General features: G+C 40.7%; 1 protein-coding gene across 2 annotated transcripts in view; it reads right to left on the bottom strand.

The window, feature by feature from the left end:
* COL8A1 (collagen type VIII alpha 1 chain) overlaps positions 1-14,629 on the bottom strand; it is a 95,202-nt gene that overhangs the window by 13,080 nt on the left and 67,493 nt on the right. Inside the window, exon 4 of one of the 2 annotated variants that reach the window (XM_067301411.1) lies at positions 4,264-4,344. The exons of the other annotated variant lie outside the window; for it this stretch is intronic. The gene's annotated coding sequence lies outside the window, so the exon portion shown is untranslated. The remainder of the gene's footprint in view (positions 1-4,263; positions 4,345-14,629) is intronic. 2 annotated transcript variants of the gene reach the window in all.

Here is a 14,629-nt window from a genome sequence, read left to right as displayed (position 1 = left end):
GCAGCCGGCTTTAATGGAGGCCCTTGAATGACTGGCCACTAACTCCCTGTTTAGCTGTATGAGGCACATAAACCCGAATCCAATGATTTGGAACACACAAAGTGATCAAAGCGTGGCGCTGTCTGTCTGCTTATCAGCACGTAATTGCTCCTCTGGTGCCGTGCCTGGCACTGGCAGCCGAGGTGTTCAAGCGCAGGCTGTTTATTTAACGTGTGAACTGAACTGAGCTGAACTGAGGGCTCCTTCTCCAAAGCGATGTTGCTACTGTATCCTCCAGGAGAGGATCCCATGGGGCATGGTCACTTACACCGTCAGAGGAATTTGCTGTATCAGATGTGATGGGTTTGCTCTATGTGGCCCACTAGCAACGAGGCGCTTGCTAGCGTTTTCATGGAAATGCTTTTATAGTCAACCAGCAGTTTCCTGGGGGGCGTTGTTAGTTTGGGGATCGTTTGGATGAAAATGGCTCACATCTGCTGTCAGCTCCGTACCCCAAAATAAGTGCAAAGACAAACAACTGGAGGTGCACTTCAGACCGTAAACTGCTTGATCTAGTAGGCTGACCTCTAAGTGTTGATAACAAGCTATGGTGATTACTGGTTGCAAAACAGTGTGGACAAGGAACTGCAGGCGGTCTTTGGAAACCTCCTGTCTCAGCTCTCGCTCATCACTCTTGGTCTTACGCTGCCCCAAGACACATTTTGCTAGCAGCATGCAGTAGAAGTCCTTGCTGTTATTAAGGTACAACAGTTTGGGAACTGTATCACAGCATTTTACTATTCTAATACAAAGCACTGCATCTAGCACTCCTGCTAAAATTATGCTTACTGGTAAAAGCATAAACAGTTTCCATTTTGGTATCTCTCAGTCTAGCCAGCTACAGCTTTGTGAACAAGTCACAAACTAGCAAGTGGCTGTAAATGACAAGTGAATAATCTGATGTGGAAGTAAGCAAGGGCACAGTTTAATGTTATGCTTGATCCAGGTTAGCTGTGAATTGCTGCTAACGGAGGTGTGCTCTCTGCCTTTTTCTTCCCACTTCTCCATCCTTTGCAGTATATTCTGATGTTCGCACTGGCTCTGGTGATTGTTGTTCTGATGAAAGCCTTGTTTTGGTGGGTTAGCTTTCATGTGAGTAAATGAAATGCTCCATCTCATCAAAAGTATGGGAAGAGACAAAGGTGGGGGAAGGAGATTGTCACCTTCTGTGGCAATTAAATACAATTAAATATATCCTGAAACTTTACTGCAAATACTTAGAAGTGATAGAGAATCTTCTTCTAAAGAATATCTATCAGTTTTTACTGCTCAGAAAAATTCTAGTTGCTCATTTGATTAATCAAAGCATTGTACTGAAAGCCAAATATTACAATATATTATTTGTGAAGGTGCCTTGAGTCCTAAAGAGACACATGAGATCAACTCGGGCTATATATATTTTATCCTAATATAGACTGGTTTAGGGTTTTCTTTTGTGTCTCTAAGAAGACTGCTTAGAGGGGGAACACTGCATAAGCTAGTAGCTCTCATTACATTTAGGAAAGCTTACATGCATATGCAAAGATCCCATTCATTAACATCAGCAAGACACAAATAAGTACTAGAGTAAATACTTTTCTTAAACACACTTCTGTGAAGTGGCCAAAGAGGGCGGGGGGAACCCTCCTGATTATATATTATTGCTTTTAGTAATGACAATAATTTATCTTCCTTGCAACATCTGTAGCAATCATAAGGCTAGGAGTACAGGTATCCGTGGCTATAAAATTCATGTAGACTTCCCCCCCATCACCTCCTTCTGACTGGCTGAGCTATGCTTGGCACCAAACCTGAAGAGACTAGGCAAAAGGGGCCAGAAACTGGCTTTGTGCATCTTCAGCTTTTGAGGCTGTAACAAATATCGTTGCTGGTGCTGTGCGAGGCCTGACTCGCCGCACACAGCCTGTCCGCCGTTCTCAGGCAGGCTGGCACAAACCCAGATGGCAGAGCTATGTGCACACAGCTGCAGCACCTGCCCTTAACGACAAAGCACTGGAGAGATGCAGAGTGCCTATGTAGGTTAATGCCACCAGAAGAGCACAGTGCACAGGGGCTCCCTGCGGCAGTGTGGCATCCTGTGATGTTTGCTCTGGCATCTCTCAGGTCCCTGCTGTGGGCAGGAGGGCTGATCTGTTTGAAAGGGGTAAGTTTTAGTCTCTTTAGTATCAGTGATGAAACAGGGACTTCTCTGACATTTAGAGCTATAATTCCCTTCCTCTCCCCCCCTCTTTTTAGCAGTGCACGTATACTCATTCAGTTTAAGTGCTTTACAGAGGTCTAGAGGGAAGCAATTAACCCCTGACAAGGCATGAAGATCTCAAAATCGCCTTAAGAAAAGGGTTTGATTCTGGGCAACTAGCTCTTTGGTAGAGGTCTTTGTTACCGAGGAACTTGGTTTCCTCCGCCCCTTCACAGTGATCATACTTTAGACTTTGCAACCTGGACAGCTTTTGCTTGAACAGTCCTGGGAATTCTTCAGCAATAAAGCAAGAAATCTGTGCAGGAATCTGAAGTACTTGGCCTGATCCTCATTTGAAACAATTTATTGTTCTTTGTGACTCCAGTTGCGATCCCGGGGCCTTATGCTTTGCCTTCTTGCCATAAAATTTGCTTGATTGCCTCTTTCTGAAACTGGCAAAGCACAGCATTGTCTGTTCATTTTCTCACTTTGATGGTGTACAAAACATGTTCTCTTAGCTCTCTCCCTCATGCTGCTTCCTGACTTTTTTTTTTTTTCAAATAAAAGCAAAAGGCTTGGAGAGTATTTCAGAGATGAATTGATACCACTTACAATATTTCTGCTCACTGTGCTTTGATGAGCCTGTCAAGAGCAGCTTCTCTCCCCCTTATTTTCCTTTGCTGTGTTCTGACTTTACAGCTCCTCAGAACCCCAAAGCCCCAGTCCAAGGGAGATACGAAAACAATTTTAAAAAGTCTGCAAAATGTTTTTCTTGAAGGAAGAAAAAAAAAAAAACCAACCTCTCTCAGACAATTATTTTACAAGGGTATTTGCCATTAGAAAGAAAGATTCCTGCCCTTTGCACTCTTTCCCTACCTTTGATCAAACGGTGGAAGAAATTATCTTGCTTTAGAAGTTTAAATGTACTAGATTATTCCAACCAGATAGAAATCAGTGGAGGATGTTTTAAAATTATTTAGCATCAGTTATTTTGCTGTTTTATTGTCAAATGTTACAGATATTGTCATATTTGTTAGGATGTGCTGATCTTGGTCATGACCTGACACTGTTCCTTTCACACAAATCAAGCAGATGCTATCTCATGATCCTATTTCCTAAAAAAATAATTTTTTTCATGCTATTTGTCTCAATGAAGACAAAACAACAACAAACCCAAACACACATTCAGTTAAAACTATTTAAAACCTGGGCTTTTAATTTTTTTAAGGGCATTTGTTCTGTGGGCCAGATCATGGGCTGACAAACTGCAAGCTGCTGGATCTTTGACAGTGGATCTACAGATGCAAATATCTTATGATCTGTGTGCAATCACCGCCAAAAAATCTAGTATACTCCTCTATGCTGCCACCATGGCTGAACTGCATATGTACCGTGTCATCTCAGACAGATCTGCCCATAGAGACCTTCTATCTTTCCATCTTGCATGGCAGGTAAAAAATGGTTCTTATTCAAATACACTTAATCACATAACCACTTAACTAGTCAACAGGCAGAGAGACAAAGAGTGAAATCATTGGTACTTGTTAACATGTACAAACCCTACACAGAGGCAAGACCTCTTCTCAGTCTGCAGATGCAGAAATAAAGGTAGCTTGACACCACCAAACAACTTTCAAGCTGAGTTTTGAAACACACCACAGAGGTTTGAGTCAGTGAATACTAATAGCAAATGTTTGGCTTGTCTCTCCAAAGCACAGCAGAGAAAAAGAATAGTTCTGAAACACATACTTTTAAAAAAAGACAAAAAAAACCCCCACTTATCCTGGATCCGTGCAAATATACACTGTCACTTAAGTTTGTGTGAACTAAGAAATAAATCAAATTAGGGTCAGATTATTTTCACAGAATCTCACCGAAAAGAAATAAGTCAAAGATGCCATGAGACACAATCTGCTTCCTATATGTGATGCAATGTGCTCTGGTTAGAAGCATTTGGAATTACTGTAGTCTTCACCTTGGAATAACCCAACCAAGAGCTGAAAGAAATCAAAGCCAAGAACTGAACAGTTAATACTATCACTCACTTAAGTTTCCCAGCTCTGCTCCAAGAGAATTGATATAAAATTGCGTTCAGTATAGCCATATGGACCCATGATCACTGGTAACTGTGAGACAAACAAAAATAAAGGAGATAAAACCAGTCAGTGCTCAGCTCTCCTGTTGAACTTTCATAAAATGCCTGCATTTCTGTGGTATCACAGCCAGGATGAAGGACTATTCGAGTGGTGATGGGCTGAGGAGCCTGTTGCTACACAGCTTCTAAATTAGATCAAATGGGGACCTCATCCTTCTTGCAGCTGCCTGCAGCATTACAAAGCAGAGGTGGGTTTTGAACCACACAAGGAAATAGGATTGTAGGGGGGGGGGGAACTAAAACACTTCAGTCCATAGTCCAAGTCCCCAGTTAGCCGTTATCTAAGCCAGCAGGCACCTAAAGTCCTCCACAAGGGACGTTTGGTCCAAATGCACAAACCTTTCTGGGTGTAGGGAGTGAACCGGAGGCTCCCTTTGCCTGCTGAGTGCCTGGCCAACTTTGAGATGAAGTCACATTTCCTCATGTCCTCCTCCCCAGGCCTCCTCGCGTGTGCTGTGCATTATGGCAGCTCATCACCCAGCTCCTGCTAGTAGTCAGCTGTAGCCTGGTGCCCAGGACATGCTGAGGAGGTAGGACATGTGCCCTTGAACTCCCTTTAATAAAGGGAGGGCTTAACCCACCCTTCTGCAGTGTGAGTAAGTTATTTAACTGCTCCAGCTGCTGATGGCTGCTCAGGTTTTGAAAGAAAAAAATTGGCACCCACCTTCAAAAGAGGTTTTGGGGCTGTGAGTTAAGAATAGAGGGACTTGCATCTGTGTGCTTCGTTCACCAGAAGGCACTTAAACCCATGGGAGAGCTAGGATTTAGGACAAACAGCAATCTCCAGCTTTTCCTATTTGGCTGGCTTAAGCAGCTCCCCAAACAGTGGCTTTTGTGAATCCCCCTCTGAGGCACTTAACTCTCCTTATGTGCATATATGGAGTCTCAGCATCTAATTCAGGCATGTGGACTCTATTAGGAGGTCAGATGCACACATCCCCTCACAGATTAGGATCTGAAAGAGTCTATATCCTCTGTTGTCAGTCAATTAAGGCCTCCATTTTCCCTGCCCAGTCCTCCTTTTTATTTTAAAATCCAGATTTTTTGAAGCAGATACTTTTTTTTTTTTTTTAATTTCCTTCTATCTATTCAAAGTAGTGGTTGAGGCAGGTGCTAGCTATTTCCAGGATGATGCAGCTAAGGCAACAGTGACTACCTTCATAAAATCTGGAGTTACAGAAATCAGTGCACTGAAGTGAAATCATGTTCTTCCCTGCAAGCTTTCTCCACCAGGTTCTCACTAGTAAGTTCATGGCTATGTACAGTCTATTCCTTAACCAAATCAAAAGCAAATCCACTAAGCAGACATTTCACTAGGAAGGAAAAAGAGAGTCTTATTTCTTCAGAAAGGGAATGGATATTAGCAATGCTTATAATGATGTTTATTTTGTTTTTTTTTGTGTGGGATGGAACACCTGTTTTAATTCTCAGTTAATTTTGTGTTAGGTCAAGAAACTTACATTTTCAGATGTTAGCAGAAATCATGTATTCTTAATAAAATGTTTCTAGTGTACTTTGTGAAAGACTTGTTTAACCATACTAAGGAAAGAGACAATCCACAGTACATAATTACAGCCCACAGCCTCAGAGTTGGTTTAGAGAGTTTTTTAGGGCTGAACTGTATTCCCTGAAAATTGCTGCAAAATTCTCAACAAATTAAATAAATAAGAGGGCAATTAGATCCTGCAGGACTGGGCTCCTTAAGGGACCACACTCATGAGCTGTGCTGCTGAAGTCAATCAGGGACTGATGTTTCCAATCAATGCAAGTGTCTGCAGCTTTGTGAGCTCCAAAAACTTTTGAGGTCTTGTTTGGCAGGTGCCAGTGCTTGGCGCAGGGTGCAAGTTAGGCTATGTTTAGGGTAGGGGCACTTTATTGGTGAAGGATTACTGAATGGCAACACGCTTCTAACTGAGAAGCAGCCACACCAGCACATTTGAGCACTACACTGAGGTAGTAAGCCCCTGCCTGTGCGCACATGCACACACATGCACGCACACACACGCATGCCCATGCACACAAATGAAACAAGCTGTAACAGTTAAATAAATAAAAAATCAGAAACTCCAAAGTCAGCTTTGCTGGAATTACTGCATCTCTGAGTAGCTTCTGCGGGAGTAGCATGTTACGCTGCTGGCCAACAGGACTGCAGAGCCAGGCTTCACTGCAGCCTGGAGGAAGACGTGCCTCGAGAAAAGTGGGATAAGAGCTGAGGGGAACGTGTGAAGGAATTAACTGAGATACCAGAGATTTAACAGCTGTCTGGTTAGAACTGAGCTGTAATCTAATTTCTTTCCTCCTCATTGATTTAAGCTTTAATAATAAGCAAGCTGTGATTGTTCTGGCCAAAAAAACAAGAGTCTGTGGGATTGTACAGTATCCATGTTTGCAATTTGTAGCTCTTTGTTTTGATACCTTTTCCATCATAGGTCATTGAAACCAACATTACAGAGAGGGGAAGTAAGGCAAACTTATGGGGAGTTTTCATCTGTTCTTTTAAAAAAATAGTAGGCAAAATATAGAAACTACTGCCACGTGGCAATGCCACTCCTTTTAAATGCAGATTTGGAAGGATACATTTAAAATAGTAGCTATAGAAACAAAATTATCACCTTCCTCTTTTTCTTTTTACCCCAAAAGGCATCACCAGTAGTCAAAGTGACTGAGAAATTAAAAAAAAAAAAAAAAGCAGTATCTTTCATTTTTGACAGTTTTGTGTCTCTTGCCTATTTAGGCTGCAGTTTGTTTAGGTCTGGGATTATCTGTTAATGTGTGTTTGTACAAATACCATAAATCACCTTTGGGAACTGCTTTTAAATTATACCCATGTCTCTCCTTTCCCCGAGTTCTTTATTTTACCACTCTTCCCTTTATGACTAATAGCTATATCTTGTTTTATCCTTTCTTGTACTTGAATTTGTTCCCTAAATGATGCAGTCTCTTAACAGTGATCAGTTGAAAACAATTTACATTTCTGATATTAAGATAATGATTACATACCATTATATCTTTGATTTGGAATGAAACCCTCATCTTAATCAAATGTGACACATGAAATATACTTGTCTTCAAAGGATTAAGACATACCAAATCATCCAGAGTAAGCAGAGAGATTTGTGCTTTCCTCCTTTCCCTTCCACTTGTAGTAATCAGTATATTGGGACCATACAACACTGGTATGGCGTTCATAATATATTGATCGAAGAAAAAGCTACTTATTTTTTACTTGGAAATGCCAAGTTATTAACACAGTACTGTTGAAGAATTTTCCTGGCTAGTTTTTCCTTGACACCTTCCAGTCTTTGGGCTGGATAAAGCTAAAAATGATTGTCTAAGCTTAACATTTTATGAATCATTCTGACTCTATAGAGGTTTAGTAATTCTCTTTGCAAAGATCTGTGACACAGAATACAGAAATCTAAATAGATATGAAGGAAAATTGTATGTGGTAATGACTAACTTTGAAAAACTGGTATCCCATCAGTTCTTGTACATCAATTACACTGGTAAATATATATTTTTTAAAGTAAAAAAAAAAAAATCCTAGACTTCAGTAATTCAGGCTTCCACAGTTGCTATTAAAAAAAAAAAAATCTGGAACAGATTTTTCTTAAGTGACTCAATTACATCCATCTGCCAATTAGCAACATTAGAAGCTTGTGAAATTCAATAATTGGGGAACTGGTCACTTGTGCAGATGGGTAATTTGACATATATAGATAATCCCATTAATTTTTAATGAGAACTATATATAACCTGTATATAGTTTGCTAATTGTTAAATATTTTATATGACTCTCAACCCAGACATTTATATACTCAGACAGTAGACCATCTTAATCAAGCAAAAACACAATGAGATTTTGCTCAATTAATAACTGTAGAATTTGGCTGAGCATTATTAAATTCTTGGCAGTAGGAAAAACTGGACTTTCCAACAGTAAGTGCCAATGCAAAATATATTGGCAAGGAACAAATGTCAGTTTAGATCTATGAAATTCCCATTTTCAAGCAGTAAAATTGGAATTAGTCTGGTTTGTATTAGCATAAAAATACCCAAACTCTGGTGTACTACTGCATAGCTAAGTAAACAGGTATCCATTACTGGCCCAAATTCTGTCCTCGTTTATGGTAACACATTGTCTGCAGTGGAGCTAGTTCAGATTTATAACCAACAAACAATAACCAATATTACTGTGTCCTGACTTTTCTATGTGCTCAATTTATTGATATTAATATTCTTCTGCTGTAGAAATGATTACAGCGGTTAAATGTATGTTTTGAAGTGAGCAGCAGTGGTTGTTACAGAGTCCATTTTACTGCATCTCAGCTCTCTAATGAGGATATTTAATGAGATGTCACAGATGAATAACTGTACCTGCCTAGCCCCTCCTATTTTAGGAAAGGAAAATTTCCTAAGATAGACGAGCTGGAGGATAAGTGGGGGAGTTGCTTTCCTTTAATTTTTGTTTTAAAAGTAATACTCTCAACTTGTTTTTCTTCCTATCATTCTTTTCATCTGCTCAACACTATCCCCAATTCTTCTTGGAATTTGGGCTGGAGATCTGATGAGAACAGACATTATTTCATGTATTTGGTATCATTTTTTTAATTGGTGACAAAAATCCCATTTAATTAAATGAAGGCCGCCTTTGGATATGTCCAATATACAGTCCTAAAAGCAGGAGAAGGAGGAGGTGGGAGGAATCTGTAAAGTAAATCTGTCAGATTAAAAATACATACTTAGGTTTGGACTTGACCATTGTTTTCCAAGGAACTCCCAAGAAAACACGCATATGGATCCCATTTCCTGCAGAAGTTTGCTTTAAACACTCACAGAATCAGTTCATTGTACTTCAAAGGGTTCTTAGTTTAGCTAGAAGTCAGGCTGTAAATGCTCTGTTCCTATCATTCACCATGGCTTAACTGATGCTATCAGCCAACCCCCTTCATACCTGCAGAAAAGACTACTTCTCTTTGGCCTGCTGGAGAGCTCTGCAGGCCAAGTGTCAGCACTGCAATCAGGTCTATAAATCTTTGAGGTTATTTGTGCGTTGGAATTTCTCTTGCCATTGTGATGAGGAAATAATTGGGTTGCAGAACTCCCCCAGTACATATGAAGCTCATTGAATTTTATTCTCTAACAAAAGCATTATTCTGTAAATGGAAAAAAAGTATAAATGTAAGCAGATACATATGTTTTTGATATTTGGACCCATTTAATTATATCATTAGTTTTGCCAAATAACATGACATGGACAAGTTAGATTTTAGCTTTTTTATAATTTAACCAAAGTGATCACGTATATTGTGTGCTGGCTACACACACTATTATGTTTGATCTTTGTCCAACCAAAGAAGAATGGTGCAAAAAAAGCATGGGAGGACCCAAGGCTTCTAAATGTGTTAAACTCATTACAAAAGACACTTTAAACTTAAACATCGTTCAGTCTTGTTGATGCTTGGTGATGATGCCTCATTGACTAAAAGCAAGAAAAAGAATTGCAGTGATGCTGTATTTCTTTTCTTGTAAATAGAATATAGATGATTCTCAAGGAAGACACAATTTGAAGGTTACCACATTTTAAAGTGCACATCTATGACCTTGCTCAGCTGTGTGCTGCCAAACCACACACTTTAGAAATGAGCTAAGGTGGCAGTGTCCAGGTCCAGAAAAGCCAAAATTCTTTACTTCAGATATAATGCAGACTCCCACAGCTGCTATCTCTGAAATGTGGGGCTGACGCTCTGAGTTAAGATGATGAAACATGCACATGCTGAAAGTTTACTGTCCTTCTTTCTCTCCAATGATGCTGGAAGCGAAGGGATTAGAAACTGATAATTGTGAAATACTGTTCCTGCCTCCCATGAGGGCACCCTATCCCTTGAGAAGTAAGGAAATATCTGGCTGATACTTTTTCCCAATGAATTCCTAAGGATAGTCTTAGACACACCAGTATCTCTGAAAAAGACCAAAGAAAGACTATAAACTGTCTGGTACCGCTGAGTTAAACAATGGATTGGCTCTAGGGAAAGCTCCTGCTTAGGACTTGAATCCTGCTGGCTTAGTCACCGGCTGGGGTTATGGTGTGGGGTGGTGGAAATCTGACTGTGATTGCTGGTCCTGTATTTCCAGACACTGGAGTTCAAGCAGCAGACCCATGTTTTAAAAGAACTAGAAATTATTAAATAGATGTGTAAGATTGTTCAAAGCTACCTCTATGTCCCTGGGCAAGTTACTTAGAGCACCATTTTATTCTTCCTTACGGAAAAGGCAATCCTGATCCACCAGCACCTCTCCACATACATGTACATACTGTCTGCTACTGCCCCCAACTACTTTTTGGCATGTTCTAATCCCCTGCACCCAAGTTTCTCCCCGCCCTGAGCATCACAGTTTGTATCAGAGAAGGAAAGGAGCAATTAAGAGAAGCGAACCAACAGCCAGTGGAGTTTCTTGCAGCTTCTTAAGGTTCCTCAGCTCACACACCTCATTTACGGCACATCTGCAGTTCAGGACTCCAGATGGGGTCGACAGTGCAGGAAGAGAAATAACTGGGCAAACTGACCTGCACCGAGCATCAGGGCGCCACAGCCTGACTGCTTCGTGGTATCCGTGCTACCTGGTTTAAAGATTAACTTGAATACCCCTGCAGTACATTGCAGTTGCTTTGGGGACTGCTGTATAGCTATTGCCACGGTTTGCCTCTCTGCCTCAGTTCCTCATCTGTAAAGTGGGGCTAAACCCCCTTATTTAAATCTGAGGGGTCTTGTAAAGAGAAGTACGTTACGCATTTCATTGAGAGCTACAGAATAAGTAATCCCTCTTCTCTTATCTTCCTCATGTTCAGGCATGTGTATTGCGCTAATTTATGGAGAGAAGAAACTTTTATTGGCATGAGCTCTTATAGCTGCTGCTACATTGTTTCTCACAGAGTCTCCAGCCCCTGCAGCTGTCTCTGTGATCCTCTAACTTTAAATGAAACCACACAGAGACCACAAGTCAGTCTTGATGACCAGACGCATTTATTCAGGTTCTCTTCAGGGCTATGAGACCCAAAAGAATAAAGTTTCATCAAAATGTATTTGTCAAGAAGATGAACACTCAAGATAAACAGTAAAGCTGAGGCCAAAAAAAGAAATTAAAACAGGACATTCCCTGCACGTGGTTTAAGCAAAATCAGATGGATTTGTCTCTGGGGACCCCAGGATTGGAGCTGCTTTGTCATGCTGGGTGCTGTATTTTCTCTGCCATTTTTTTTCCTTACTTTACTTTTGTGTATATGATAGTGTCTAAAGTGATTATTCATATTACTCATTCCACTTCATCCATGCAAATTAGAACTTTATTTCCAGTTCATATGAAACTATGGCTACTACCCACAGTTTTTCTGAAATCTTCAGTGTATTAGACAAATTCTCTATGCTATTGCTTCTTCTGCATTTATTGCTTGGTCTGAATAAATGCAGTGCATTAACTCTATTTAAACACACACACAAGCATCCTCCCTCCCCTTGCCTTTAATTACAACAGCTTTCTTGAACATTTGGTTTTTCAGTCTATGATGCTATGAAAAGACGGAATAGTACTTTATAATTAAAGGGATGCATTTCTTTGTCTTGACATTATCATCTACTCTGGATTGGATCACTGTTTTGTATGTTGTGGTGCAACCTAAACCTGGCTAGCTTCTGTAAGACACCTGTTAAATCCAGTTCTAAAACCACTAGCACAACCTGTCAGTCTTTTTTTGGTAGAGATGTGCCAATCAGAGTAATTTCCAGAAGTGTTTCTGTCCTGGAAAAATGTGTGTTTCACTTAAAAAAAAAAAAAAACTATAAAAAGGAATAGGTCTTACTGAAAGGAAACTTTACCAGGACCCTGCAAGTCAGAGACAGGACTAAAGGTTTGGGCCCTGATGCTCATCTCTGAGTAGTGTAATTTAGAAGACCCTTCATTTGTATCAGTGGCATTTTCTCTGCGTAACATGTGGGTAATGTGGCTGAGCATAGACACCAGCTGCTCTTTGATTGTAGCTAGTTCATCTCCTGAGAAACTGTGGAGTGTTACTTACTGTCAGCTTTCTAATATGCCATTCACTGAGACTGTAAAAGTCATGGGGAGAAGGGAGGTGAAGCAGGGAAAGAAGCACTGACTGAAAATCACATTAGCCTAGTGTGGATTAGTCCATTAAAAAGAGGAAAGAGTGCAATAAGGGTTGGAGGGATTGTTTGTTTTAATTTTGTTTTTTTTTTTCCCAAAAGTGCTTGTCATGCTGCAAGCAGCCCGGTTCCACTGAAGGAAGAAACAAAACAAAACAGGGCAGGATTTGGGCAAAATGCACCGGGAGGCCGTGTCTGCTGCATGCGCTGGCCTCCAGCCATGGGCTGCTCCCAGGGCCTCAGCTGGGTGGGGAAGGGATGCTGCAGCCTCAGGTCTCCAGCCATTCGGCCGCTCCTTCCTGCACCTCCACCCTGGCCGGGTGGTCGAGGGAGCCGGCGTGGGGCCTGCCCTCTGCAGCAGTTGCTGCGGGGAGGAAGGACTCCCCTCATCTTCAGCAACCCCCCTCTGAAAGCTTGGCAGCACAGGACCTTTTTTTGGACCTCACCTTGTGGGACTTAATGACTAGGTAGTGCTAATGAATGAAAAAAGAGCTCAAATGGCAAATCAAAGTGAGCCTCTGAAAGCAGGGGAAAGGCTGGCATTTGCATGGTTGTGTAAATGAAATATTTTTATTCCTAAGGGCAAGTTACTCTTTTTATGGCTATGATTTAACACATTTTTCTCATCAGCACCAAAGCCACACACTGGTGTACATCTAGGCTCAAAGCAAACACCCTGTGTCAGGCAGCTTGGGGACACTCAGCTCTTATGGGCAAGGTTAGTTTCGTAAGCCTTGCTTGGAGTCCTGTTAGATTTCCTACTGCAGTCCTTAGCAGACAAATGGACTTGACATTTAAAACCTGTCTTATATAATTTTTCTGATGCAAATCCAGATACACTCACTGAAACTAATTTGTGGCATTAATCAAGCAGAGAATCAGATATTTATGTATCATTATTTGTAACCAGGATAAAAAATGGCTTGTTAACAGATATATATATACAAAATAGAGCACATTGGATCGCAAATGTTGTAGGAGTGCATCTGGAGATAAATTTTTCTTACCCGTGTGTGTATTTAAGTACTGACAAGTACTACAGCCAATCAAAGTATCCGCTGGAGCAATTTTTGATCAGCATAGGAAATGAACTGGGTTTTCCTGGGAGGCTCTTTGTAAGTGCACACATCTTGTTAACGGAGCTGCCCCATAGGTGGCGTGAGCGATCCACTCTAGCACACAGTGCCAACAGTTCCCTTTTAAAAATGTTTTTTTTTAAGCAAAATGGTAAAAACATGTCCACATAATTGTCTTTTACATAGTTGCTACTGGTCATGGCTACACTTCCACCCAGCATTTACTGGGGCACAGCTGTGTCACGCTGTCTTGCAGGAGACAGAGCTACCATGTATATCACAATAAATTATAAAGATATTTCTTTATGATAAAGACATAAAATTTTATCTTAACAGTGTACATTTGAGCCTTTGAGGAGTGCCCTCTCTTCTCCCAGTTATTTCAGTTGTCTACAGACAGATCAAGCGTGCAAACAGCTTATTTATGGTACTGACCAAGGCAAACCTGATATGGTTTGAGCATTAACAAATTTTAGTCCTTTCCAGTGTCCTGTCTTTTAATCTTTGATTAATTTTTCAAAAAAATTTCTCTTGTTCAGCAAAGGCAATGAAGTCTATTTTCTAACTATAGAACAATCTGTCATGTTGGAATGTGCTTTGCTCTGAGTGCATAGAAACATGCACAGATTTTTCTGCCGGTTGGCAGAAAAGGGTGAAAACCAGCCCTTTGATCTTAATCTTTCCGTATTTAGGGAAGAAAGAGAATGAATTTTCAGTGTGTCTGCAGTTGATATGCAGTTATACCTCACATTCAGGGGTCAGTTTCATTCCCGTCTAGGTTTAATCCTACATGAAACGGTGTTTATATTCCACATGTGACCACAGCAGGAGGAGGTAACATACTGCTGTACTTTCAGGGATTTATTCTGCTCTGCTCAGTATTGCTACACCTAACAGCAAAATCCTCCATATGTAGCTAAAAACTGAGGAGGGAGAGGAAATAACAAGGAGAAGGAAGTCAAAGGAGGATTGTCTGGACAGACCTTCTATCTTTAGTTATTCACAGCCACTGAATATT

Source organism: Apteryx mantelli, chromosome 1 (genome assembly GCF_036417845.1).
Source record: "Apteryx mantelli isolate bAptMan1 chromosome 1, bAptMan1.hap1, whole genome shotgun sequence".
Taxonomy (NCBI): domain Eukaryota; kingdom Metazoa; phylum Chordata; class Aves; order Apterygiformes; family Apterygidae; genus Apteryx; species Apteryx mantelli.
Note: the sequence above shows the minus strand (reverse complement) of the source record. Positions and strands in the feature narration are given on the sequence as shown.